The sequence below is a fragment of the Tamandua tetradactyla genome, chromosome 26 (assembly GCF_023851605.1).
Source record: "Tamandua tetradactyla isolate mTamTet1 chromosome 26, mTamTet1.pri, whole genome shotgun sequence".
Lineage (NCBI taxonomy): Eukaryota > Metazoa > Chordata > Mammalia > Pilosa > Myrmecophagidae > Tamandua > Tamandua tetradactyla.
In genome coordinates, this window is record NC_135352.1 from 34,989,137 (window position 1) to 34,995,383 (window position 6,247).

Sequence of the window (6,247 nt, forward strand, 5' to 3'; positions counted from 1 at the left end):
AGTGTATACTGTAGTTATAGAATATAATAGAATAGTTCTCAGAGAGGTTTATCAGAAATAACAAAATACACCTCAAGAATTTTTATCTATATAAAATACATAAATACATATATACATGCACATAAGCACGCAGAAAAATAATCCATGAGACAATTATCTGTACATTGTCACAAACTGGCACTGGCATTTATGGTTCCTCTTTTAGTTTCTAAAAACAACAACAACAAAACAACAACGTTCAATTGGACTGTATCACCAATATTTTAAAGAAACAACTAGTTCCCTTTCCTTTGCTCCAGCTCTACTGATCTCCTTTGGGTTAATTACATATACAGGTACATTGGGACCTTAGGATTTTGCATTTCACATTTCCTCTACTGTCTTGCCTCGGATATTCACCTGGTTTGCTTCTCCATTTCTTAAAGACATTGTTCAAATGTATCTTTACAGTAAGGTCATGTCTGACCACTCCATAGAAAACAGAAAAATCTCCCATTCCTGGGTTTGTTTATACATATTTCATTGATTATCTTTTCTCCATGGTATTTATTTATCTTTTGCTTGCTAGAAATTATACCTTTAATTTACTTGGTTTATTTCTGTTCACTAAAATAATGCTCCTTAAAAATAAAGATATTTTTTCTCTTTTCTTTGAATTTTATATCTACCAATACTTTGGAAATGTTGATATATGGTAAAAACCAAATAAATATTTGTTTTGTGAGTTTTTAAGTTAATTTATTGAGATAATTATGCAAGTATGTAACTTTTTATGCTTTAGGGCATAAATATTATGAAATACATGGCTATATAATGATATGCAAATGAATGATACCTTATCCTAGGACCTTTCCATTCTGAGTTAAATAATTGTGATATATTCCTTTTCTAATACACTATTGGATTTACTTAGTTAAAAATATTTAGGATTTTTGAATGTATATCATAAATCAATAAAAAGTTTTGTGCATGTTTGTTCCTAGCAAATCTTATTATGGCTAAATATTTTTATATAACTTGGGAAAAACCCTGGAGTTATAAATGCTAGTTTATGGGGTATGTGTATATTTAACACTCAACAAACTGAGTTGTTTCTAAACTGATTGTAACTTTCCTACTCCTGCCATGTTCAAGTAGGCCCATTCAAGTTGGATGAAAATGAAAATCCAAAATACCAAAACATATGAAATGCAATAAAGTCAGTGCTGAGAAGGAAAAATTACCCCTGTAATTGCTGAAATTGTAGTTCTAAATGAGCATCTTAGAAAAGAAAGTGGGAGGGACTGCGAGGGTGGTTCAGTGGTAGAATTCTCACCTGCTATGCGGGAGATCTGGGTTCGATTCCCAGCCCATACAATTTCCAAACAAACAAAAGAAACCAACAGAAACAAACAAGCAGCAAAAATAAATTTCAAAAAAATGGTGCTGTAATAGCAGGGTGATCACATGAAAAAAGAAGGAAATGTGACCACCCCATACAGAATACAAAAAAAGGGGGGGGGGGGAATGTGGTCTCCAGCATGGTAATATAAGACACTCCTGATCAAATGCCCCAAGAGAATCTGTAAATAAAAGGACAAATTCCACTTGCTTAGCATTCTGGAGGGTGCTAGAGACTGGATAAGGACTCTACAACTGCTGAATTAAAGGAAAAAAATATATCAGCTAGGAAATTTCCATCCCAATTAATTTGCATTCATCCCCATGTGAACATGGTACACTCTGAATCTGTCCAAAGGTCAGAAAGGTTCCAGAGTCCTTAAAACACATTTATTACAGCAAAGTTACAGCAGCTCTGGTATTTGGAATAATTGTAATCCATGGGGAGTATCTGGGAAGGGGCATGTATGATGTGCTGGCCTTCTTTCCTATCTCCTGCCAGCTAAGCCTGTCTTCCATCCACCACACACTTACAATGCGACTGAGATTATTAGGGTCTCCAGGAAAATGGACTATTTCTAGTACTGAATTGTTTTTCATTTTTTTTTAATGTTGCATTACTTATCGTTACCCTGTGTTCAAGATGATCCAAGATAAGTTAAAAAAACATAAGATCAGCATTAGGAGTGGGTAAGCCTACAAATGAACTTTCAATCTGCACTGACCATTCCAATTTGCATTAATTAAAATAAATAAAATTAAAAATTGAAAGAAAAAAAAAACAAATTTCCATCCAGGACATGCAGGGCCATTATCCTCCCACTCACTCTGTCCCACACAGTGGCCTGAGTCCCACCCACTACAAATCACAGAAATGAATTAGAATTCCAGGCATGTCCTTGGGTCTGGGACACAGATCCAAGGCCACAGGGACCCAGGGCAGAACGCTAGCCTTTGAGTCATGCTGCATATGAAAGGGACCTAAGTGGCGGAGGCCGGTAGGAGAAAAAGAGAGCTGCAGCAGAACTCCTGGTGAGAGGTGCCCTCACTCAATCCAGCCCGTGTTGTCTGGACCACCTAATGCAAAACAGACTCTTCTGAAGTGACTCCTCTTTCTGGAGTGACCCAATGCGGCTCCCCAAGGTTGGACATCTTGACAGGGAAGGAACTGAAGACAGAGAGGGCTCAAAGAAGAAATAAAAATAAGAAGAGATTTAGCCTGAATTTATGTTTCTGTTCTCTGAACAGAAATGTGTAAAGAAAAGGGGAATGTGAGTAAGGGAAAGAAGTTAAACAAGGAGAAAATTTGACAAGAAAACCATCAGAACATATCTAGATTCCCAGAGAAGTAATCAGGAAAGGAAGCTTTCTGCAGGAGGTGAAACAATTGTACAAAAATGCAATCTTAACAGTCATATTGCATATTCAGGGCAAGAAACAGATGAAGAAGTGCTGAGAAAATTTCAACAGTTAACCTGGGCTAATTTAACTGTTTAGAATAAACTGGAACAAGCATCCAAGTAGAGCCTTAACACAAAGCCAAGCAAAATAAAACCCAAAATAAGAAGGAGAAATGGACTTTCAAAGTGAACTTATTAAGATAAAAAATAAAAGATAAGAAAGTTACAAACTAAGCCAAGAAAAAGGAAGCTATGACTCATTCAAGGGAGCAAGTTAAAACTTCAGAAGAGACACAGAGCTTTGAACATCTAATTAAAGAAATTTAAGCAAATCTCCCCAATCAGTTTTAGGGGACGAAGGAAAATATGGATAATGAGAGAAAGGATATCAAGAAGACAATATATGCACATAAAGAAAAATTTGAAAATATGAAAAGAATCGTAACAAAAATTATGGGCATGAAAATCACAGATGCAGAGATTAAAAATGCACTAGATGCATAAAAAAAGCTGATTTGAACAAGCAGAAGAAATCAGTGAACTAGATGATAGGACCATCTAAATCGTGCAATTAAACGAATAGAGAAAAGAATAGAAAACATCAATAGTGTTCCAGGGATTTGAGTGACAGCATGACATGCACATGTATATGTATCATGGATGTCCAAGAAGTAGAAGAGAAAAAAAAAGGCATAAAAAGAATTTTTGTGGAAAAAATAGCCCCCAATTTCCACACTTTTAGAAAAGACATAGATATACATGTCCAAGAAGTATGTTGTACTTCTTGTAACTCCAAACATAATAAACCCTAACAGACCCTAACAGACATACTCTACAATACATGCTAATCAGAATGCCAAATGCCAAATATAAAGAAAGAATTCTGAAAGTAGCAAGAGAAAAATGATTCATCACATATAAGGGGTCCTCAATAAAACTAAATTCTGATTTCTCATCAGAATCCATGGAACCAAGAAGGCAATGGTATGATACATTTATGGACTTAACGAGATAAAATGCCATTGAAAATTCTGTAGCTGGTAAAAGCATCATTAAAATTAAGGGAGATTTAAAAATATTCACAGATATCAACCATTACACTATGGGCAACTGATTTTTAACAAGGTGACAAAGATGACATAATTGGGAAAGTTTAGTCTCTTCAGCAAATTGTGCTGTGAAAACTGGAACTCCATTTTCCAAAAAAAAAAAAAAATGGAGGAGTCTTACCTCATACATCAAACAAAAGGCAACGAAAAATGGAATAAATGACTAAATATAAGAGCCAGAACTATAAAACCCTTAGAAGAAATCATAAAGAAGCATTTTCAGGATGCTGCATTAGGGAATTGTTTCTTAAACTTTACACTCAAAAGCACAAGCAACAAAAGGAAATATATATATATAAATATAAGTACCTTAAACTGAAAAATGTTGAGCCTAGAGGACTTGACCACAAAAGTAAAAGTGCAACATACACGATAGGTGAAAATATTTGGTAACTACATGTCAGATAACCATTTAGTATCCAGAATATATAAATAAATTCTTCAACTGAACAGCAAAAAGACATACAACTTAATTTTAAAATGGGCCAAATCCTCTAGTAGACATTTCTCCAAAAAAATTGAAAAAAAAGCACTTGAAAATATACTCAGTATCACTAGTTATTAGGGAAATCAATAACACAATGAGATATCCTTTCACAACTCTGGAACGGCTACCATTACAAAAGTAACAAAGTAAAAGTATTGGTGAGGATGTGGAGAAATAAGAAACACTGACTTATAACTCATGGGGATGAAAATGATGCAACCACTTAGAAGGCAGTTTTGCCATTGCTCAGAAAGTTAAGTATAGAATCACCACATGACCTGATAAGCCTGCATCTAAGCATATATCCCAAAGCATTGGAAGTAGTGACACCAACATATGCACTCACATTGATGTAAACAGTGGCTTTATACACCAATGCCGAAAATGGAGGTAGCCCAAGTGTCTGTCAGCTTATGGATAGCTTAACAAAATGTGGCATGCGCACAGTGGAATATTACTCAGTCCTCAAATATAATGAAGTTCTGATCATGAAACAAGTCTGAATCATAAAGGCATCAGGTTTACTGAAATAAGTGAGGCACAAAGGAAAAATATTGTATGATATGCAGCAATTAGAATCAAATCCATAGAGTCAGAGACTAGAATGTAGGTTACTGAGGATGGGGTGGTTTAAGGAATGGGAGCTAATGCTTAAAGTTTACAGTTTCTACGTGCGGTGATGGAAAATTCTGTTAGTAGGTAGTGATGGTAGCAGCAACATTTTGAAAACTCTGAACTATGCAGAATTAAATATTTGAATATGGTTAAAAGGGGGAAATTTTTGGTTGTGTACATGTTTATAGAACAACAAAAAATCCGTAGCACTCTACAATACAAAGAACCCTAATGTATACAATGGATTATATTTAATATTACAGTTACAATATTACTTCAACAATTGTAAGAAATATACCCCTAAGGTAACTGTTAATAATAAGGCGGTATGAATGGGAACTCTGTGTTTTCTGCATTATTTTACTCTAAACCAATAACTCCTGAAATAAAAAAATTTAGTTATTAAATAAAAAATATTTCATATATGTCAAAAATAAGGATTACCCTGGTGAATATTTTATGTACACTTGCAAAGAATATGTATTTTATGTTGGTATTGTGTAGTGTTTGTAAATACCAATTTTCAGATGGTTTGTAATTTATTCCAATAATTTAGACTCCAAATTATTTTTATCTTCTTCTATCAGTTGAATTAAATATTCCATGTATAATTTTGGACTTGTCTTTTCTTCCCCTTGGACCTGTCAGTTTTACTTTAAATATTTTGAATATCAGTTATTAAGCTGGTAGTAAATGTCCAATACACTTTTCAATGAAATAAGTGAATCATCAAATTAATTAGTTAATAAAAAAAATTCAAGTTCCTTGATCATATCATCTATCATGTTCAATCAGCTGTTAATAGTATTCAGTGAATTTCTTATTTTATTATTTTAATTTTAAAATTTGCGTTTGGTTCTTTTTTAATCATTTCCACCTATCTACTGCAATTTCTAAACTGCACATATGCCATATTTTCCTTTAATCTCTCAAAATATTTATAATAGCCATTTAAAAGCCCTTATCTCTCAACAAAACATATGAGTCATGGTGTGATCTTTTTATTTACTTCTTTTTGTCTTGAACACATAAGATAATTTTGCTTCATATAGAATTATAGGATAGCATCTAATTGTTTTTTTCAGCAATCTAAAGATATCTCTCTATTTTTTTCATTTTCCATAGTTTCTTAGAAGTCTGTTAAAATTCTTATTTCATTTCCTCTTTATCCAATGCTTAATTTCCTTTAAATGCTGTCAAGATTTTATCTTTCTATTTGTCTTTGATAGGTTTTATTCTTTTAAAAACTTTATTTC

At 33.4% G+C, this 6,247-nt stretch overlaps 1 non-coding gene across 1 annotated transcript; it reads left to right on the forward strand.

Moving 5' to 3' along the window:
• Nucleotides 1-1,285: 1,285 nt before the first annotated feature.
• On the forward strand, nt 1,286-1,356 carry TRNAS-GCU (transfer RNA serine (anticodon GCU)). The gene has a single exon. It is a non-coding gene; the product is annotated as a tRNA-Ser (tRNA).
• The last annotated feature ends 4,891 nt before the right edge of the window (nt 1,357-6,247 follow it).